Below are 24,555 nucleotides of genomic sequence, written 5' to 3' on the forward strand. Positions count from 1 at the left end.
TTAGAATTTAGAATTAATTTAAAATAGAAACTAATTTCTCATGAAGTTAAAAAAATTCGGGGGGGGGGGGGTCCGGACCCCAAAGACCCCCCCCCCCTCTGGATCCGCCACTGCCTTCCAGACAACTTGGAAGTGTTCGGTGATTATTTCTAGCGGTTGTAGATAGAAAAATGAAATACAAAATTCGTTTTATCGAAATAATGTTTGGCTTATTTCAATGGATTATTACTATATTGAACAATAAATAGGCGACAAAGAGTAATCCACAAACAACAACCCATAACTTTTAAAGTATTCAAAATAGATATGTGAAGTCTTCAGTAAAGTTATTCGCAAAAGTAAGAGCTACAAATTTGCTGAAGGCATCATTTCGATATAATCACTTCCAAGAAAATTTGTGAAAATATCTCACTCATAGGGGGATTAATCAGCAAAAGCACAATACCAAAAGAAAGGGCATATTGCCTCCATGAAATTCTGCGAAGATACTATTGACCTAAAATAAGCCGTTTTGGCGTTAATAATAGATTACATGTTTTTGGTCATATTTCTGGCAATGGGAAATGATAAAAATATTTCGTCCGCATTTAATGTTAAATAGGGTGATGAGCCTATTTTGGCACCATTATGGAGAGGGTCGCACTATTTTTTGAACAACTTAAAAAGAAACCATATTACTTATAACCTTTTTTAGAATAAAGTATCAGTGTACTGTTTCTTAAACATCTGTATAATGCTTATTTGGCAGAATTGTCTCAATTTTCAGCATAAATGAAAATAAATGTTCTATTCTGTGCATCTATTCCCACCTGAACGTTCCAATTATCGCCTCATGGGTGTGCCGATTTCCACCTCATCGAAAAACAATCTAGTTGAAACGCAATGCCTCATATTTCATTTGCGTCGATTCTAACTAGGTATCCAGATCATGGACGCCAACGCGTGATTTGTAAAACGAATCATTCTGCTTTTTTCAGCCGATCAAAACAAACGTAAACATCACGCACACGAAAGAAACTCATCAGCTGTTAGTAGAAGAGCGCCCAGAACTGCGCATGCAGGAAATAACCATGCGAAAGTTAACAACTGGAATATAAAGTTTCACATCACACATTACTTCCTTCCTATCCAAATTGTATGTGCACATGAAAATAAAATATCTACAATCAACAATTAGTTGAATAGCTTGAAATAATTGATTACTTATACATGAAATTGCATTACAATATATTTTCAAATTCATGTTTTGGGTTGGCCGCACTGGTGATTCTTTTCTGTACGATGGATGCAAAAAAGTTTGTTTTGATTGTGGTAGTGTATCGGCAAAACATGGCAAAATTATGAACACCAGTATTTAATATTTTCCTATTATAACACTAGGCATATCCTAGTGTTTGACGAGTGCTTTTAAAGTGAAATAATCGTAAAAAGGTTCTCCAGCTAAAATAAAGGTATGTATCAGTGCAATATTTAATATATTTGTGCCGGAATAACGAGATATGAGGTGTAAATTCTGGCTCGAAAGTGTGCACAACAAATAAAGAATATAACTTGAGCTTATTTTTGCACACCTGTTTTAGCCAAATCGATATTGTCATTATCTCATATGCTTGGTTCGAATCCAAGGGGTACGAAATAGGGTCACAATGGGCTCTACTGTCATAATAGGCACATCACCCTATCTCTTTTGATAATAGTTCGATTTTAACAATCTATAGCTTGTTCGAAAGGTGTTCGCTGTCTAAAAACATAAAAACTGTTAATCTATATTGTCAATTTCGGCAGATAATTCAAAAAACTGCAAAAAACGCCATTTTTACGCATTCAAACATTCATATCTTCGAAACTAAACATCAGAATCAAAAACAAATTAATAGTTCTTACTGTTTTTTTGTTCTTTCATTTAAAATTGGTTTGGATAAGATCGGTTCAGCCATTGCACAGTGGTCCCAAAAAGCAAAAAAGGGGGTTTTTTAGATTGCGTCAAAACGGTTGACTTTAGCAATATGGTGTCTTTTAGAAAGTTTCTTGGAGTAGAACTCCCCTTCTTTCTGTCTTATCAGAATAATGTTTAATCCCCCTAATAGTGAGTTACGAAATTTATTTTCTCCAATAATTCAGATAGACAAATACTTACTTCAGCAAAGTTGTAGAGAAACTCGTTACAAACATTTTACCCGAAGACTTCAACTCTCTATCTTTTAAGGTTTTTGAGATATGGGACATTATTTGTAAAAGACCCCTTAAAAACAGTTTTTTCATCATAAGTTTTCTTCTAGATTTTTTCCATTATATAAATGTTCTAGAACATTGTTTGGACTATTAAACTGCATTACTTTGCCGAAGACGGAAACTTGCTATCGCTAGTATGTGTGGAGATATTCACGTTTTTTTTAATTTAAAATAGCTCTTTTCCCAATGGCGATAACTTTTAAACGGGCAAACCACTTTGTAAACAAATTAAAGTGCAAGAAAAGCACAACAAATGCTGGAAAAATCAGATCTCCCCAAGGCGGCCCTCTATGGAAATACTAGAGCCTAAGTTTGTCCATACTAGAGCTGTTCCGGCATTAAACACATCACCATATATTACTGTTAGTTTTTTTTTATTTCGATTATTGATGTTTTAACCTTAAGGTCATTCGCCTCTTCGGGTTAGAAAAATCTCTTATGAAAAATTTCTAACCCTATGTGCGGGGTCGGGACTCGAACCCAGGTGCGCTGCATAAAAGGCAATCCATTTACCAACTACGCTACACCCATCCCCTACTGTTAGTTCTGAAATAAAGGGTTAAAGTCGTAATAATTATCCTTTCTTACTTTTGTAAGCACGTCTTTAGTAAATACCCAAGCAACCAAAAGTTGATATAAAGGAACTACATAAGCTTCTCGTTTTAAGTAATTTTGCAATACGTTTTATGTTCTAATAGCGAGTTAAGCAGTTCTATTAAAGCTTGAGCAGCTTGAAAGTTCGCTAAGAACTTTTTGTGAATTTTAAAGTGTGCTTTTTAAGTATTATCCGAACTTCTGTTTGCTTGGGTCAAAAGTTACATTTGTTCAAAAACTCAATGCATACGCCTGACACCGGAAACTGACAATTCCCTTGCGCCTACTTCATAACCATGGCGCAAGTGCAACCAAACGGCGAATAATCAATTGCATTTGATGACGGGATGAGACAAACTTCAGCTCTAGTATTTCCATAGAGGGCCGCCTTGGGGAGATCTGATTTTTCCAGCATTTGTTGTGCTTTTCTTGCACTTTAACTTGTTTACAAAGTGGTTTGCCCGTTTTTGCCCGTTTAAAAGTTATCGGCATTGGAAAAAGAGCTATTTTCAATCAAAAAACGTGAATATCTCCACACATACTAGCGATAGCAAGTTTCCGTCTTCGGCAAAGTAATGTAGTTTAATAGTCCAAACAATGTTCTAGAACATTTATATAATGGAAAAAATCTAGAAGAAAACTTATGATGAAAAAACTGTTTTTAAGGGGCCTTTTACAAATAATGTCCCATATCTCAAAAACCTTAAAAGATAGAGAGTTGAAGTCTTCGGGTAAAATGTTTGTAACGAGTTTGTCTACAACTTTGCTGAAGTAAGTATTTGTCTATCTGAATTATTGGAGAAAGTAAATTTCGTAACTCACTATTAGGGGGATTAATCATTAATCTGATAAGACAGAAAGAAGGGGAGTTCTACTCCAAGAAACTTTCTCAAAGACACCATATTTCTAAAGTCAACCGTTTTGACGCAATCTAAGAAACCCCCTTTTTTGCTCTTTGGGATCACTGTGCATTGCTGAGAAACACGAATGAGAATTTGTCCGTTACATACACACACACAGACATTGTCCCAAATCGTCGAGCTGAGTCGATTGGTATATAAGATTTGGCCCTCCGGGCCTCGGAAAAAATCTTGAAAGTTTGAGCGAATTCTATACATATCTTTTATAAGAAATGTAAAACGAGCTTAGTAAACAAAGTCCTTTTGATTCCAGCGTCTATCTCGACAATTTCGCAGGTTCCTGGTTTTTGTAACATTTCAGAATTAAAGTCTCTGCGGCTTCTTGGATAACGGCTTATTCGATTTTTACAAGCTTAGTTTTAAATGGAAGGTTTAGTAGCAGACTTTGATCTGGTGAAGTTCAAATCGCGCATATGGCTGGGCGCATATGAAATCTTTAAATCTCATACTTATTGAATATTGAACCACATATAAATCGCCAGAAGTCTGATTTGAATTCAGATTGTTTGCTTATAGAAATTATTTTCGAATGCAACAACCGATTCTGTCTCTATCGACTGTTCGGCAATTTACAGGCGGGTCCTTCTTTGCGCGAACAGTAAACGTTTCGTTTTATTGTTAGACTGGATCGACGATTTTATTCGGACGTCGTATATACCCGAGAATGGCCAAAATAAAAAAAAAATCATGGGATGGCTTTTTTAAATAACCATAATAGTTTTCAACAACGAAAAACAAAATTCTATGAAAGCTATTGCTGTTTTATACAATGTGACATTTCTTTAAATTTTAGTTATCAGATCAGGGTGACATTGTTTTTAAAAACGTTTTTAATCCACCTAACAGTGTGATGAGACATTTCTTATAACTCTTATCACTCTCTTCGGATATTATATCGTTTGAGAATATTTAGAACTTGATGCTTCGCGATGTTTTTGATAACACATACTACATGGGATAGTGGCAGGACTCAGAGAATCGCTCAAATCAACATAGGACAACATCAGTGCTAGAAATCTCAAACCAAATCAATGGGAAAGCGAAAAAATCGACTTTTTCTAAAGGTGACTTTCCAGTAGTATCCTTGATTTGAATTATTATCGCTAATCCTAATGCCAAAGAACAAATAAAAACCCAACGAAAACGAACCGTTTGGGAAAATGATCATCATTACTGGAATTTTCATTTTCACGAAACTTTTCGATAACCTTCCGTCACTTGCGTTAATGCAATGGATGCACAGTGCTCTGAAAATCTAGCGAAATCGTCTTAGGGCACCAGCGGGTCTGTAAAGAATACTAAAAAATAATTTCTATTCCATAATTTTCAGTTCACCAATTCGAGAGATCGTGTTCACCGCAAGCCATGAAAAATAGACTACGTTGTGAAGCGATGGTCACTATTTATTAAAAAATCACGGTTAAATAAAAAATAAAACTATTAAAAAATTTCAAATAATTTATAATTTTCACAAACTTATTAGGAAAAATTGTTTAATAAGCTTTCGTAATATTGTGGAGGAAAAAAGCTGAAAATTTCAGCATTTTCTCTATCTGCAACATATAAACCCTTAAGTATACCAATTAATTAAACTGGAGCTGTTAAAATATTATTCTCGTCCCTTGATGTAGTCTGATAACTATTTCTGATTATGATGAACTTTTTATTTTCGCATATTTCGCATATCTTCATGATAAGGAAAACATGCTCAAGAAAGGATTTACTCGAATTCAGTCTTGTTCGTCTGCTAGAGCCCATCAAACATATGTTCATATTTGGCTGATAAAATCGGGGTTTCAATGTGTTATATTAGATATTCAGCATTCGAAGAAGTTTCTTTTGAACGAGTGTAGAACGACTTTGTGTCTACTTACTTGAAATCAACGGCGTAGCCAGAAATTCGGTTGGTGAAAATCGATCATACTGTCCAAATGGCATAATTCCGAAACCGTAATGTTTGAAGTTTTAAAATTATGCAGAATTAATTTTTCAGAAAATAGTAACAGAGTTCGTGTCTTTAGCGAATTTGTTGAGACTTTATTGTAGTCATGAATATTAACCTGAGAAAATTCACCATAAATACTTCTTGGACGATATACCGTCAAAATTATTTGATCAAATGACGCGCTGTTTAACGTTTGTAAAACTCATCGAAGATACTAAACCTCCGAAATTGGCGGTTTCAAAATGATGCTATCTTGACCTTAAATTACTGTTTTTGAACATTTGACCTATACATATAATTGGTCATATAACAAAAATCAAATACTCATCAAAATCGATCAGAACCTGCTAGAGTCGAATGAAATGCGTCATTTTTCATAAATTTCTCTCTACATTCGGAAAGTGTTATCCTCGTTATTAATCATATTACGTTTTCGTCTCAACTCGACGCATTCCCAAAATAAAAACCTGTTTTAATCCACCTAGTGGTGCAATTGTGCTTGTCTCATTTGTCCAGACTACGATTCCTGGTTATGTTCAATACAATGGTGGAAATGAATATTACATGTTCAGTACGATTAGCACATACATACAATGAATCGACAGCCACGATCTTGAAATGCTATGTGATACTGAAACATCGCTTGAAACCAGCGGCGGAACATAGAGAAAGATCCGGGAGGTCCAGGTCCTGTCGAAAATTTTCAACTTGTTAAGGAATTTTAAACTAGTTTTAATTTTAAAGTAGCAACCCCTCACTGCATACTCCCTCCAGGCCGGTATGATTGACGATTTTTAGAGTGAATGCATAACCTTTCTATATGAGAAAGGCAAAAATGTACCAAAGTCCAAAGAAGTCGATTTTTGTCAAACATCTCAATGTTTCATGCATTTTAAAGTCATTTGACATCAAAAATACAAATTTGATTTTGAAAATTTTTCATTTCAGTTTATATGGGAATTTTCTGTGTGATTGCACTCTTCAACTCGTAACTCCGGAACCGGAAGTCCAATCAATAAAAAATCAATAGTAGCCGATGGGAAGGTTGTACCTTTCATTTGAGACTAACTTTGTGCAAATCGGTCCAGCCATCTCTGAGAAACAGAGGTCACATTTTTTTCTACATACACACATACATACACACACAGACATTTTTCGATCTCGACGAACTCAGCCGATTGGCATATGACACTCGGCCCTCCGGGTCGGGATTAGATTGACGAATTTTAGAGTGAATGAGAAAGGCAAAAACATTTTTAGCAAATGTTGAAAGTTATGCATTTTTCTTGGTGAGCAGTTCTATGTTTCATAGACATTAAATCAATTTTAACTTCGCTTCCTATTAAATAAAGACCCTTATTACAGTACATCTCTACAAAAGCGAGCTTAATTTGAAAAGAAATCTGAGGATTATGATTGATTACAGAACTCTGGAATTTTCTATTGGAATGTTTTCAGGCAGGAATTTGATATTGATGCAATTAGACAACTGTGAAATCAAGACCAATAGATCAGTTACATATCAGGACCCCTTTCCGTCAATTTATCAAAATTTCTCATGATGTTTACAACATCAGGTTATCAATCTACGGATCAGATAATTGTTATTGTAATATTGAATTAAATCAGTCAGCACCAATAAATTTTCAACTTCAATCCAATTTTTTTTTGGGTTGTATGGTGTTATACCCTAAAACCTTCTCTTGGCTACGCCGTTGCTTGGAGTTAATTATTTCGCTTTTCATTTTCCGATATGTTTCAGATCGAACCGATGGTTATAAGTTAGAAAAATTGCAGTCAGAAGGTTCGCACAAATGAACATTTTTGTACTGATAAGTTATCAAGTTCCTTCCAGACAACTTGGAAGTGTTCGGTGTTTATTTCTAGCGGTTGTAGATAGAAAAATGAAATATAAAATTCGATTTATCGAAATAATGTTTGGCATTTTTCAATGGATTATTACTATATTGAACAATAAATAGGCGACAAAGAGTAATCAACAAACAACAAGCCATAACTTTTAAAGTATTCAAAATAGATATTTGAAGTCTTCAGTAAAGTTATTCGCAAAAGTAAGAGCTATAAATTTGCTGAAGACATCATTTCGATATAATCACTTCCAAGAAAATTTGTGAAAATATCTCACTCATAGGGGGATTAATCAGCAAAAGCACAATACCAAAAGAAAGGGCATATTACCTCCATTAAATTCTTCGAAAATACTATTGACCTAAAATAAGCCGTTTTGGAGTTAATAATAGATTACATGTTTTTGGTCATATTTCTGGCAATGGAAAATGATAAAAATCTTTCGTCCGCATTTAATGTTAAATATCTCTTTTGATAATAGTCCGATTTCAATAATCTATAGCTTGTTCGAAAGGTATTCGAAGCTATTTTCGAAGCTATTAAAGCTATCTAAAAACATATAAATTGTTAATCTATGTTGTCAATTTCGGCAGATAATTTAAAAAAAACTGCAAAAAACGCCATTTTTGCACATTCAAACATTCATATCTTGGAAACTAAACATAAGAATCAAAAACAAATTAATAGCGTTCATACTGTTTTTTAGTTCTTTCATTTAAAATTGGTTTGGATAAGATCGGTTCAGCCATTGCTGAGAAACACGAATGAGAATTTGTCCGTTACATACACACACACACACAGACACACACACACACACAGACATTGTCCCAAATCGTCGAGCTGAGTCGATTGGTACATAAGGCTCGGCCCTCCGGGCCTCGGAAAAATTCTTGAAAGTTTGAGCGAATTCTATACATTTCTTTTATAAGAAATGTAAAAAGATTTGTAATGGACTAATTAATGTCATACTTCTAAGAGACCTGTTATTTCGCACCTCTATATCGTTTGTACTGATCTGGCAATAGACTGCACTTTCTTGATTACAGAAATGCGATCTCACCATCGCCAGACGTATCAAAGAGCTCAAAACTCAAGCTTCCCAGTTTCACCGTACAATCCACTAGTTACAGGCAGTTTTTAACCTCTACAGGGCTCTCTAAACAAATTAAATTTAATTACTTGCACTTTTGTGGAGATATCGTAGTTCATTGAATTAAAAGCTATAAATAATGCACTAGGACAATGGTTTTCAACCGGTGGTGAATTCACCCCCAGGGGTAAACTTGACGATTGTTGGGGGTGAATTATGCGGAACAAATTTTAACTTGTTATTCAAATATTCCCGTCGGGTATTTGCCTTTATATATTGTTTCAGTATGACAAGAATTGATATGCTTACTGAGAGTGCCCTGGAAGGGGTTTCTTATTGTAAAATTGTGGCATTCATTCAATTGAAATCTTTTTACAGGGTAATAGGGTTACCACCTTTGGTAAGGTTTTCACCCGGAAATTTTTACTGACCTGGGATAGGTTTTTATAGAATCACTTTGATCCTCTGACCTATCCGCTGAGTTTAAATTAGACAAGTATAAACTTTTTCATTCTTTTTGTAACTCATCGAAGTATCAATCACCAAAATTGACTCACATTGACCGTTTGTTGTTTTGTTTTGGCAAAGCATGATGCACTCAACTACTTTGAGCTTTTCTTATTAGCTGTAAATTTATCGCGTTCGTAAACCGTTTTGTCCACTTAGATAGGTGTGAAATTTCACTTCCGTGGCTAACGACAAAAATCCAAAAGCACCGGCCACTCACGCTGTGGAGGAGCAGCCGAACAACCATTGCTCTCTGCCACAGCCACACCGTGAAGCAGGCAGGAAAGCGCTCTTTAGCATCTGTGAAGCACACTGCGGTGTCTTCCGAAATTTTTGCTGAGCACAAAACATTCGGTTATTCGTCATCACAGTCGCTAGGAAGGTTCCAACAAAGTAGCAAATCTTTTCTACCTAGCCAACAGTTAAGGTCCGCTTCTGGAGCAGTCAAAATTAACACGGGAGGAACTCATTTGAACATATTGAGTTAAAATTATTCATCGTATCACTATACTCGGAGAAATAGATGCAAAACCCGGAGGCAATGAGATCTTTTGCAAAAACTGGAGGGGTAGCAACCCTACAGGGTAATGATGCTAAACAATTTTCAGAACAGAAAGGGGTACATCATGGTGATCAATATTCGGAAAGGGGTACATGGAACGAAAAAGGTTAAAAATCACTGCTCTAGGAACACTGTCTACCACAAAAATACGAATATTTGGTGTCATAACATGGAATATTAGTTGCGTAAATTTCAAGTTACAATTGAAAATAAAGAAATTTTCTGTAAAATATGTAATTTTGCTGTAATTATGTTGTGGTTCATTGATCAAAAAACTATCAACAATGTTGTAGACTTTTTTTTATTTTTTTTACTTTGATACGCCTCTTTTTCGGGTTAGAGACATCTCATTAGAAAAATCTCTAACCCTATGTGCGGTGTTGGGAATCGAACCCAGGTGAGCTCCGTACAAGGCAATCGATTTACCAACTACGCTATGCCCGCCCCTTTCTAGAGACTTGTCTCTCACACACATACGAACATTTTGATAGAATAATATACTATATGCGTGTCATCATTATAAAATTCGAAATATTTTCGAAATTTGTAATTTTTGTATTGCATGCAATTTTGTGAAGATACTACAATGTCCTTCCGTAGAAAAATATCAACAATGTACTAGAAATTGGTTGCCAACATCAATACAGTAGGATTCCGTTTTTGCCAACAATTTTGGTTTTTTTCAGTGGCCAAAGCCGGAGCTGTTCCAAAAATGGAACCTTATTTTTGAAGTTTGGATTTTCATTTTACGACTTCAAAACTGTTTCAAGGATTTTTAATCCTGTGAGAAATTGAATGAGATGCAAGAAAATTCAATTTTATTCATGTTTTTATCAAACACAGTCGTCGCACAATGATCACCTTCCATATAAAAGTCGGACAAAACCTCAAAAGGAGTTTGAATTTGATAAAAACTTTACATTGGGGTAATTTTACGACGCTGAATTCATATTTGGTGTATTTTTTTAACCTCAAGATTTCGGCACCTAGGGTGGTTTGAAGATCAACATTAACGAATATAAAGTGAACTATATCTGAAAATTTGTTTACAAAAAAATGGTTTAGTGAATTTGTAGCAGAATACACATTTTTCAATTGTTGATAATGCTAATAGACATTTATAAATTATATTGCGTACCCTGGGTAATCATGCGTCTCCTTCAGACATATCATGAAAAAGCACCTTTTTCATACCTCGGGCCTGAAAGGGGCAAAACAAGACATTTATTTTCGAAAAATACACTAATTTTCAAGAGTCATGAACTACAAGCGATCTTTCCTAACTGTTTTGAAAAACGTGAGTGAGAAGAAAGCCTTGTATCGACTAAGTCGAATGGAAAATATAAGCCCCGAATAACCTTACTAATGAAATCAGTTCGACCTAATCGGAATCTTAACTAAAATGATAAATTCATTTGAATAACATAGGTTTGAACACAGTTTTTTTTCCAGAATTTATCATCTGTTTCACCTTTGAAGTTCTGTAGAAAATCTATCTTTTGTCCTCAAGACAATTTTATATTTTGAGAAGACTATTCAACCTGTTTACTGTGGTTTTGTACAGCTACACTGTGCGTCGTCCAGTAGAATTCTCACAATCTTCGCACCTTTCTCAAGTGCAGTGCCCCTCATTACGGAGGTGTAACATATCATTTAATTCGAATCGCTTTTATTCGGCCCACTGGACATCAAACCGCAATGCTCAACTGCATATTTTGCCTTCCATTTGAGACTTGGTTTGAGAAAAACGGTTCAGTCATCACCGAAGAACCGATGTGACTTTTATTGTGGAATTTGCCCGTAATTCCGGACTTCCGGAATCGTCGATAGTGGACAATATATTAAAAGAATGTTTGATTGGCAATCAGTGATCTCGATCTGTGATTAGAAGTAATTTGGTGACCATTTCAATAGTTTTTAGCCTCTGAGGTATTACGATTGTACCGATTTATATGGGAAATTTCAGTGTATCCTTACTAATACCCCTGTAACTCCGGAAGCAAGAGTCAGAACCGAATGAAATTCAGCAGCAGTCAATGGTATTACTGTATCTTTCATTTGAAATCAAGTTTGTGAAAATCGGTAGAGAATTCGTTGGGGAATGGGTGTGATATTAGCTTAGGAACTTGGCGGGTTCCCCGGGGGCGTCATGAACCGTCATAGGTGGCCAATGTGGTCAAAGCTGCTTTGATTGATCATTAGTGATCCAGACCCGCAAACTAGAGTAATGTTACATCAATTTTATTATGTTTTACATCATTTTAACATCATGGTGGTGCCAGTTTATATGGGAATTTGCTGTGTGACCGCACTCTTCAACCCGTAGCTCCGGAACCGGAAGTCGGATCAACTAAAAATTCAATAGCAGTTATACCTTTCAGATGAAACTAAGTTTACGAAAATCGGTTCAGCCATCTCTGAGAAAATTGTGTGAGTTTAAATGACACACACACATACATACACACACACATTTGCCGATCGCGACGAACTGAATCGAATGGTGTATGACACTCGGCCCTCCGGGCCTCCGTTTAAAAGTCGATTTTTACAGTGATTGCATAGCCTTTCTTTATATGAGAAAGGCAAAAATAAATAAATTTATTAATTCTCCTTGGTCAACCAATCGTTGATATTTCAAATTGAATTGATAGATTAAACATCGAATTGCAATGCTTAAAGATATTTAGGTTTGAAGAAAACCATTTTTGTTGTAAAAATCACTGTCCAAACAAAAGGGATTAAACATCAGTGCTACGGTAAAAATGTGTTCCGATGAAAGTTCTAGAACAATGCGTTTGCGAAAAAATTAACACATCAAAAATAATATAAGCAACCCGATTTTCAAGAGCCACCCTACCTCAAATCATTAAAAAAAATCATAGCAAATTAACCATTATACATAGCCTTGTTTATGCAGCAAACTTGCTTCAATTTATTTGTGTTATTATATTGTAGGGCATTGCGCAGGTAAACTTCACACATCTAAACAGTCGATACTTTGAACACCCTAACCACAAGGACCACCGTAATTCCATTAATTTGAAAAAAGCGCCAAAAAACTAACAAATTTGCCAAATAGGGGATTTTATTTTTGACTATGGTGTCTTCTATTCGATGCTTAAAATTTTTTCAAAAATATTTTTATACTTGTTTCGATCCCTTAAGGTAATTTTAAAAGTTTGGAATGAAAAATGCTTTCCTTACAGAAAATATTACGTGATTAATAAATTTGCATTAAATGATGTAATTTTTTATCAAACTTTGTATGGACATATCTAATCGCCTACTAATTACTATTAATGTACTAATATACCATCTTAATCTTTGTGAAGCAGCGAAATGATTTTACAAAAATTGGAACATTGGAATAGTTATTACTAGAATTTGAATGACATTGAACGTAATAACTAATGTTGGGGAGACTTGACCAAGATTTTATGAGGAGACTTGACCAAGTGGCAATTAGCTGAAGAAAGATACACAATTCCTGATATTTATTATGCTTTGGTATCTACTGTTAATGTTAATCATGCCATAAAAAATCCCACCTCAAACATAAATCTTTATATTTTAGTATTAGTAAACAAAGTAGGACTGATTTCGTGATGTGTGAACATGCAATGCAAGCAGTACAGTTAATGCATTTCTTTTTAAGATGCATTAAAAAATCGAAATTTATCAAATGAAACCCTTTCATATTTTTACTGCTGCCCAAAGATCTTGACAATATAAAAAAAAATATTCACAGTATGTTATATGTCATTATTTTTTGTTATGATTTTTCAAAATTCTCTTGGTCAAGTCTCCCCACGGGTCGCAGTGGGGAGACTTGACCAAAAAAAAAACGCTCTCAGAAAAACTTTTGTAACTTTTCGAAAATTAAATTAAAAATTCTGCAAAAAATCATGAAGACGCACAATAACTTTGCACATTATATCTCAATGACTTTTGAGGGATTGAAGGCCTTTTTAGAGATTTATGCAGTTTTAGCTGAAAACCTGGCCAAGTCTACCCATGTTCCCCTACATCGTAAAGTTAAAACAAACTATTTGGGAGCTATCAGTTTTGTATTTCTAAATACAGCATTGAGACGCACTATGGTCAGCTTTCCATATGTACAGAAAATTTAGTGCCAAGTTTTGTAGTGATGTAATAATCGAAAGAGAAAGAGGCTCGCAATGATACTAAGGTTCTATTGAAAGTTTTCTAGTCTTATTGTGCATTGTAGCGTTTTCCTCTGTACTTGACTCTTAAAGTGCACAGGCTCTGGGGTTTACTATTAAAATTGGCTCCGCCAGACACTAGTTTGTAACGGAGGATAGTTTTTAATCGAATACTCGGTTGAATAAATTACTTCGCTTAAGCGCCAAGCAAGCAAAAGGATTGCTTACATGCGAAGAGGCAAGATTTTATACCCGGCGAGACTCCTCAAGGCGAGTCCTTCAAAATGCAACCGAAACCGACGAATCGTTCCACCGCACAAGCTACAAATCCTACCAGCTAGACGGCATAATCAATGGGGAACCCTGAAAGTGAGAGCATGCAATTTAAAACACGTAAATCCTTCTTCCTCTTCTCTATCGACAGTCATGATTAGACTAATAGCTATTTTTGTGCTTCGTTTCCGACATCACAGTCTAAAAATATCTCATCTAATTTCTGGTTTGGTAGCTACCGTGAACCTTTGTTAACTTGTCCCTCTTATCAGTTATTCACATCGATTACTTAGCCTATTTTCGGGTTGGCACCCATTATGCTTCACACATTGTAAATGGTGGTTTCAATATATGATACTAGTACCGCAAACATATGCTAAATTATAAGATCTGACCTGTTTTTTCACGTTTGAAGTGCGCTGTCGTTGACGCTCCTGCTGCTTGACGAAATGCTGTCAGTGATTTGTGTTCCCACTATGGCGGTTGAATATCTGCGCCCACGTGTACAAACGGTTTCTAACGATGGCGGGCCCGCTTTATCTACTCGCGAGTACTGCTTCGAGGCCTACAATGGAGCGTATCCGGCAATTGACCACCGACATACACCCCGGAAGTAGTGGCACCTTCCGATGGCCCGTAGATGCGCAGGGGCGTGATCGCTAACCCGTCGCGAGACCAGCTACAAGCGGACGAGTCTTCGGATCTTCCCAGAGACCACACCTTCATCCTAGCACAAAACTTAAAAAGCTAAAGCACAAAACTTGAAAAGCTACATGAGCTAAAGCTTGAAACGCTTGTCTCAGCTTCTAACGCTTGTTTTAGTCCAGACACAATTGCATATGCCGTTACACTACCTTTTCAGCCAAGACACAAACGACTAGAATTCAACTAATCTCATTGTTGAATTAAACTGCTTCATCGTAAAATACAACATAGGATATTTCAAACGTTTTGTTTCACCGACCGACGGATGAAAGGTATGGAATTAAATTGTTGAAAAATTCCGTATGTCAGTAATTCACACGTAAATATAATACAGAGTTATGTTTCTCATAATGTTATCTTTTTATAAAATGCAATCTTAAATGAGACGAAATAGCCAAAGGTATTTAAGGATTGTTGGAAATTGATTGATTTGAATTTTAGAATAAAGGTATATTTTTTTTCTATTTAGTCACAAACACTATCCAGCACTACAAAAAAAACTTCATACTTATTCCACATCTAGTTTGGAATCTCAAACGATGAAAAATAATTATCATATTACATATTACATTGGTTAATAATTGAAATGTTACTATATAATCGACTAAATCCGAAATAGAATGATTTTGACAATTTTCGATAATACTTTCAATTTTCAGTGCACATGTATTGAAAAAAATGTCAATAAAAATCATCCCTTTATTGAAATGTTTTTAAAGAAAAACTAGGTAAAACCAAAATGAGGTCAGTTGAATTTCTGTTTTTTTTGTGTACTGATTCAGGTAGTTGCGTCCAGGATAAAACAAGCTTTCCAAGCTGAGACAACTACCTACGTGCTTAACCGTTATGCCCAGCGTGTTGCTGTCGCTACCTTGATGTATTTCAGTAAGGTGTGCATCTTAGCTACTTGCTGTCATTTCGTATGATGTGCGTCTTGAATCAAAATCAATAATAATTTTCAATAACTATTATTTGAGAATCTCTCAAAATTAAGAGAAAATTTAGTTACGTTATTCATTTTTCTGTTGAAATCAACTAATTAGGAAAACAAAAATTTGTTTTGTTATTTTCTTCATCGAATGGCTTTCAGTGTTCAAGCGGAAAATACATTTTACTATATAGGTCAAATCGTCTAACAAACTTTGTTCTTAATTACCTTGACCTCGAACAGAAAATCGGTATTGATTGGAAAGCGACTTGAAACCAGTCGTAGGTTTTCCTAACAAGGAATATTCAAGTTAATTTACCACCGACAAATTTTAGGGATTTGGGCCTAGATCACGTACTCAATCACTATGTAATATCTCGATTTCTGTGAGTTACAATTTAATTACTATCTTCCGTTTTTTCGATTAAAAATCAACTTACATGTCTTCTTTCGACTGGCTAACCACCATTTGCTTAACTGACTTCCACTTAATTTTTCAGGACTATATCTGTTCATTGTGCCGATCTAATCGAGAAAGAACGATACCTTTAATCTAATGATGGCCTACAAGCCTTGGCTATTTCGTAACCGCGGGGTTCCCAACCCCACCCAATTAGTAGTACCCTCGACCTGAAATGTCAAAATTTCACTTCACTTCAGAAACATTGGCTATACTGCCTACTTTCAAATCGGAGCGTTGTGCTCTGTTTCACGATCCGTGTAAATTGGGTTATTACAATTCTCGCCACCCACCACGCTGCGGTAGACTAAAGATACTCGAATCTCTAATCTCATCTCTTATATACAAGCGAGTTGCCTTTTAGCTTTCCCGTAGCCCGCGAAGTGGCAAATTCAACGCATTTAAATTTTTAAATAAAATATTATAATTCTTCTCTTGTAACATTGTTACAAGTTACACTGTTATCAGTCATATCAGTTATATTACATTTACAGTTGCATTTCTATACTTATTGTAATCATTAGATACGACACATAGTGTAAAACATGCATAAATACATAACGCTGTATTATAACAACATTGCAAAAAACATCTAAAAATTATCACGGTAGTGCATTGAAACTATGATAGCCGTAAGCACAAAGCCGTGCCAACAGTTTTTAAACCGGACTAACTTTTAAACCGGCCTAAAATATTTGGTAAGCTTTAATAAAACGATGCTGTCATTAATATGGCTGCGTTCCGATCTGCGTTACACGTCAATGTTAGAAAACAACAAATTCAAGTTAAAGAAAATGAGTAAATTAGACAATATGGTGAATTGTTTTTCATTCCGATATTTTCTTGCAATAAAATAGCTTTTCTTCGTCAAATGTCTAGTTCCATAGCGTTTGAGAACAATTTTGTCAACTTGTAGCCGATATGTTTCCGAACTTAGAACTTTAACATGTTGGATAGTTGAAAGTTGACCGATGATGTACAGCACTTTGTAGTGACATAATATTAAATGCACAAAAGAAAATAAATTGGTATACATGTTTTTATTCAGTTTGAATAGGCGCTCGTCGAGTTAGAGGTGGCTGAACCATCGGTTTTTGAAAGGAAATTCCGGACAAACCGTTACTGGCTAAACACAGTTCATAGCAGTTAATGGAAAAGAAAACTTTTCTCTTTTGTTTACTGCCAACATCTGTGATTGGCGAGTAACGGTATGTCCGGTATTTCCTTTGGAAGAGAATTTTGACAGTAGGCTTTTAAGCCGTAATCATATGATTGTCGAGATTTCAAACTTAGATTAAAAAATTGGTTAAAAGATTTCAATTTGAATTCAAAATGAACTATGAATGTCATTCTAATTGAATATGATACCTACCGACGTGGAGGAGAACAGTTATATTCGTTGCAAGTGAATTTTTACAAATTTGGAATAAATATTAGCAGATAGCGAATTAAAATGCGAGGTTTAAATAGAAAGTAAACAAAGATCAAACAGAAAATTGAACTTTGACAGAATGATTATTTTATATTCACAAGTGTTATATTTCATATTTTTGTTCGCACTGTGGCAGACAGAGAATATAGATATATTTCTGTAATGCATCAATGCAAATTGGAACGATTTCATTTGCTAACACAATTTCTATAATTTTAGGAATAAAATAATAAGTACATTACAACAGAAATCCCCTCTCGCAGGTTGATGGGATTGACGGTATTGTAAACATCATCAAGCCACAATATATTCAATAGAGTTATCTAAATATAAGGACCTTCGCTCTTTTTAGTTTTTATTTGCACCAAGTTCTACTACTAGAGGTTAATTAGTTCTCATGTTAATATTCCACCAAACATTATGACTACTGAGGATTTGATTTATATAAGAAGCTCGCTTCAAGATGTTGATTACAATACGCCTCGATAGTGGTGTGTCGGGGAGGCCGGGAGGGCTGATATGAGCCTTTTGTCTGTTCTATACCTTTCCTCTATTCACCAGCTCATAACCAACAATCAACCAGTAACAAATAGATAATTGAGAAAGGATGTGCTATGTGTGGTGATTGGCTATTCAAGTATTAGTAGTGTTTGAAGTACTAATGTATGTCTCATGTGATGATCATAACTTCAGCTGTATCTTGTACCTATCTAATCTATTACGTCTCTCATATATTGTCTTTTATTTCTTCTTTTCGAGTCCTATACTGCCATTCTACACCCGCCTTCAGCTGGGTCAACAAAGATGGTGATAGTGAACGTCTTAACACTCACACATTCTCAAACGCGGTCTCAGCGGGAACCTACAAAAATGCCATCGTGCACGCGATTACGAATCGGTCATGTCCGAAAGTCTATCCTTGATCCTAGAAGCCTAGGTCCATGCCTTCAGCTGGACCATTTAAGAAAATACGCCCATACCTATTAGACAACACGTCTCATGGCGACATGACCGGGAACCCTATCGATATAAACGATCCCACTCTGCCAGAATTCAAACCGCGCACTGAAAATTCAATATCAGACTCACGGTTCGCGCAACCATTCAAGAACATACGTTACAAAATCACGTCAGCGCACAAGCGTTAGAGCCCCTCGCGATTTTCCAAGCAACATACGAACTCGCAAACATGATTACACCCCGGTGATAAGGTGAAAATCTCAGCACTCATAAACTTACCAACACGATCTCAAGCGTCAACCTACAAACTCCCGCGCTCGCGCCATCATGAATCGGGATCGTCCGGAAGTATCTATCCTCGGTACAAACAATCTAGGTCCTTGTTAATTATTAAAAAAAATAATAAAATTGAAAAATAACTACCATATCCACTAGACAAAACGTTCCATGGCGACATGACCGGAAACTCTAGTGATATGGGGTAACTCTCCCTGTCAGAATGTGATCCGTACACCGAAAACTAAAGATCAGAATGACGGTCCGCGAATATATGAATCGCCGCAGGGTTTCAAAATCGAATTTATACATGCGAAGTCACATACACGCGACAAACACGTCAACATACGAACGCTTAAGCCCTTCGCGATCATCTACGCACACCTATGCCCGCGATCACGTAAACTTGATAACACTGCGGCAATTGTGTGAACGTTTTAGTACTTACGAAGTTACAAACGCGATCTCAAACGCCAACCCGCAAATGCGCGATCATGAATCGGTCACGTCCGGAAATCTTTAACCTTCATTCTAGCAATTTAGGTCTATACATTCAGTTGGACCAATCAAAAAAAAAAATAAAGCTCATATCCACTAGACCACGCGTTAATAATAATAATTACATTACAACAGAAATCAAAGTTTTAAGCATCCTAGCAATATATTTTTGCGAACACCCTGTAACTATTTGTGCCATTTATACGCAATTTTCCTTCAAACAAACTTATGATCATTACGACAACTGACAGAATCTTATACCTGTTTAATTATTTCTAGAGTTAATTAATATTTTAATCTGACGTATTCCAAATTTATGTCGTATTATTTTCTGATTCGCTGCTCAAGCCATATTTCGGAAAAGTAGATAAGGTAGATATATATGTACTGGTGGTTTAGAACTATTGATGCATATGTCAAAAATCGAAATAAATATATTGATCACCGTTGTGTTCGCAATAAATTTCAAAATATTTGTATTTAGATGTTTTATGTGGTTTTATTCTTATTGGAACATCGCACATATTTAAAATCAATTATTTAATCTTATCTTAGGGTATTTTTGGAGCTAATTTCTAAGCTGTTAACATTCTGATTCAATTTGTTAACAACGATTTTACGATCTATATCCAATTATCATTTATTTGAACCTATCCCCTAAAAACAATAATTTTCTTCCGTTATTTACGATAGATATATGGGCAATAATTCGTGAAAATATGTTATTGATTTATATTAAAGAATTAAATGGTCCCACTTATTCTCATAGCGACAAGCAAAAAGAAAAAACTCAAAACAATTCTTATTGCAGTTCTGTTTATAATTCACAAAAACAACTTTGATCTGAATTGCGATTCGAATTCATTTTATCCAAACGTGCTCTATTGTAACCCTTTGATGTGCAATTGGAATCAAGCGTGTAGAGAGAAGGAAAGAACGAGAAAATCGAAAATACGGGTATATATACACGGTAAAAAAACTTTACCCATTTTATCTATTCAAATTGCCCATTTTCGGAAGTTATTCGAGCTGTCAAAAAATAGGTATTTTTTTGCTACTAAGAAGGAGTGCTTTTTATCCATTTCACAACTACTCGATGAGGTAATGTCAATGGGTATATTGATCTTAATAATGAGTGAAAAATCATTAAGAATCATTTTAAGCGAGTTAACCTGCAAACTAAGGTTCGTAGCGGAACCTGCAAATTATTGGCCTGCATCTGTGTCCGTGGCGGAAACGAAACATTTCGGCAATGCTCATAAAACAACAGTTGTTTAGACTACTGAGGATGTTGCAAATATGCACCAGTTCGGCATTTTTAGAGCAGCCAAAGGACCTAGCCATCAAAAATCCAGTTGGCAGTTTTATTTTGTTAATTAGTTAAAGAAAGTTTCTTTTATTTTTTTTAATTCAGAAATAATTCTATTGACAGTATTTTTCATTTTGGCGCTATTTTCATGAATGGGTATTTTTACGGATTTTTTTTTTAATAAAACGTTTATTTGACACGGCATTTGTAAAAGCTTTTTTACGCCGGGGTTTTTTTTACATATCATGTTACAAAAGTTCTTAAGACTATCACGTTATAAAAAAAATTCACTTTCTAATGCTAATACTGAGGATAATCATCATTTTGAATGTTTTTAATTATACTCTATTTTCTTGAATTTCATTGTAAACCTATTGATAGTTTTTCTGTAATCTTTGTTTATTTTTTTTTCTTTATTTATATCTTTTTATCTAACTTAACTAACTGCGAAGAAATCTAAATTGTTTGTGGGTAGCAAGGGAAAAAACTAGAAACATTGTGGGGATAATTATATTTGAATATTTATTGTTTTCAGGAAATGATAAATATGGCTCATGTATGTAAGATCTCGTAAAGCGAGGATATCACGAACAGGTACATAGGGTGGTTTTCTTCTGGCTCGTAAGGAGTCTATTAATTGGGATCTGGCTTCACGATATTCAGTGCAAGACCAAACAACATGTTCAATGTCTTCGTAACCCTCTCCGCAAGCACATTGATTATCTTCTGCGATCCCAATACGGCGGAGATGCGCATTCAACGTATAATGGTTGGACATGAGTCTAGACATCACACGAATGAAGTTTCGACTTACATCCAACCCTTTGAACCATGCCTTCGTTGATACTTTAGGGATAATTGAGTGCAACCACCGTCCCAGATCTCCATTGTCCCATGATGTTTGCCAACTAGTAAGCGTCCTCTGACGAGAAGCGCTATAAAATTCATTGAAGGCAATAGGTCTTTCATAGATGTCACCGTCCAGCGCCCCTATTTTGGCTAAATTATCCGCTCTCTCATTACCCGGTATGGAGCAATTAGCGGGAATCCACACTAAGGTAATTTGATAAGATTTATTTGTTAATTTAGTTAATTATTCTCGTATCTTCTTCAAAAAGAACGGAGCGTGATTATCAAGCTTTAATGCCTTAATTGTGCTGAGGCTATCTGTGAGGATGAAATAATGGCTCGGAAGTAAAGTATCAATGATTTCCAGACTATAGTGAACTGCTGCTAGTTCGGCTGTATAAACGGAGGCAGGTTCTGCAAGCTTGAAAGAGATCGAGGTGTTATTGTTGAAAATACCGAAGCCAGTAGCCTCATTGATTCGTGACCCATCAGTGTAGAACATTTTATGGCAGTCAATGTGTTGGTATTTATTTATGAATATTTTAGGGATCTCCAGAGAGCGCAGGTGATCCGGGATTCCACGAATTTCCTCTTGCATGGACGTGTCGAAAAATAAGGTGGAATCAGGAGTATCTAGTATATTAACACATGTCATAACATAACTAGAAGGCGTTATTTCTTGTGACATGTGATTGAAATACACTGTCATGAATCTGGTTTGGGATTGAAGATCGACAAGTCTTTCAAAATTTTCAATTACCAGTGGATTCATAACCTCACATCGTATAAGTAAACGAGAGGAGAGATCCCAGAATCGATCTTTAAGGGAAGAACTCCAGCTAGTACTTCAAGACTCATCGTATGTGTCGATTGCATGGAACCTAACGCGATTCGTAAACAACGATACTGTATTCGTTCCAATTTAATAATGTGAGTGTTTGCAGCTGAACGGAAACAGAAGCACCCATATTCCATTACTGAAGGTATCGTTGTTTGATACAATCTTATCATGTCACTTGGATGAGCACCCCACCAAGATCCGGTTATTGTTCCGAGAAAATTTATCCTTTGTTGGCACTTCTTTATCAGATACCTAATGTGGCCTCCCCATGTACCTTTAGAATCGAACCAAATTCCGAGATATTTAAAGGTCATGACTTGGGCTATCGTTCTACCAACCAATTGAAGCTGAAGCTGAGCTGGATCACGCTTCCTTGAAAAAAACAACCAACTCTGTTTTCTCCGTAGAGAAATCGATTCCTAGCTTCAATGCCCAACTTGATAAATTATCCAAACTATCTTGCAGTGGTTGTTGTAAATTTATGGCTTTTGGTCCTGTAACAGAAACCACGCCATCATCTGCAAGTTGCCTTAGAGTGCATGGGCTGACAATACAATTATCAATGTCATTCACGTAAAAAATGTAGAGAAGGGGGCTTAAACAAGAACCTTGTGGGAGGCCCATGTAACTTATTCTGAATGTTGCCAAATCGCCATATGAAAAATGCATGTGCTTTTCTGACAATAAGTTGTATAAATAATTATTTAATATTGGTGAAAGACTACATTGATGTAATTTCTCTGAGAGAACATCAATGGAAACAGAGTCGAATGCTCCTTTTATGTCTAAGAACACAGACGCCATTTGTTCTTTTTTTGCGTAAGTTAGTTGGATTTCTGACGAAAGTAGCGCCAGACAATCATTCGTTCCCTTTCCCCTCCGAAAACCAAACTGGGTATCTGATAGCAAGCCGTTCGCCTCAACCCAATTGTCGAGACGTCGTAGGATAATTTTTTCCAACAATTTCCTGATGCAGGATAGCATTGCAATCGGTCGATACGAGTTATGGTCGGAGGCTGGTTTTCCCGGTTTTGGAATGGCGATAACTCTCACTTGTCTCCAGTCGTGCGGGACAATGTTCTGCTCAAGAAGCTTATTGAATAAATTCAACAAGCGTCTTTTTGCTAGGTCAGGCAGATTCTTCACCAAGTTGAATTTAATTCTGTCTGGATCCGAAGCATTATTGTTGCATGAGAGGAGTGCAATTGAAAATTCCATCATTGCCAAAGGCGAATCTATGGAATCGTTACTTGTGGGAGCATCGCGAATTATTTTCTGCGCAGGAGCAGAATCTGGACAAACTTTCTTGGCAAAATTAAATATCCAACGATTTGAAAAATCTTCGCTTTCATTAGTTACGTTTCGATTCCTCATTCTTTTGGCTGTGTTCCAAAGAGTACTCATTGATGTTTCTCTTGACAAGCCATCAACGAAGCGTCTCCAATAACTAGACTTTTTGGCACGACGGAGACTGTCAAATTTGTTTTGCAAAATCGAATAATTTTCAAAGTTCGCACATGTACACCCTTTCCGTTTCATAATTTCTTTGTAAGCAACTTGTTTAGCTTCATATGCATCCGAGCATTCTTTGTCCCACCAGGGATTAGGAGGCCGGCTATTCATTGTCATGCCAGGATTGCATTTAGTTTGGGTTTGTTCTGCTGCATCAATAATCAAACCCGCTAGAAATTCATATTCTTCGGTAGGTGGAAGCTCTTCCGTCGAAACAAGAGAAGTGGAAATTAAAGATTGGTATTTTTTCCAATCAATATTTCGTGTCAAATCATAAGGGACATTGATTGAATTCGTGAGGCCTAATTCACTGTTAATTGAAATAACGACTGGCAAATGATCGCTACCGTGAGGATCAGGTACAACCTTCCACGTGCAATCTAACCGAAGTGATGTCGAGCACAGAGATAGATCTAATGCACTTGGACGTGCAGGAGGTCTGGGGATGCGTGTTGTTTCGCCAGTATTTAAAACTGTCATATTAAATTCGTCCCAAACATTGTATATCAAAGAGGATCGATTATCATTGTAGAGGGAACCCCACAATACTCCGTGCGAGTTGAAGTCTCCCAGTATCAGACGCGGAGCAGCCATGGATTCCACTACCTCAAACGTTGTCCAATTTGAACA

The 24,555-nt window shown here is 35.9% G+C and overlaps 1 protein-coding gene across 1 annotated transcript in view; it reads right to left on the reverse strand.

Moving 5' to 3' along the window:
• LOC131682937 (uncharacterized) overlaps positions 1–24,555 on the reverse strand; it is a 501,049-nt gene that overhangs the window by 331,873 nt on the left and 144,621 nt on the right. The window lies entirely within an intron of this gene.

The sequence above is a fragment of the Topomyia yanbarensis genome, chromosome 2, assembly GCF_030247195.1.
Source record: "Topomyia yanbarensis strain Yona2022 chromosome 2, ASM3024719v1, whole genome shotgun sequence".
NCBI lineage: Eukaryota > Metazoa > Arthropoda > Insecta > Diptera > Culicidae > Topomyia > Topomyia yanbarensis.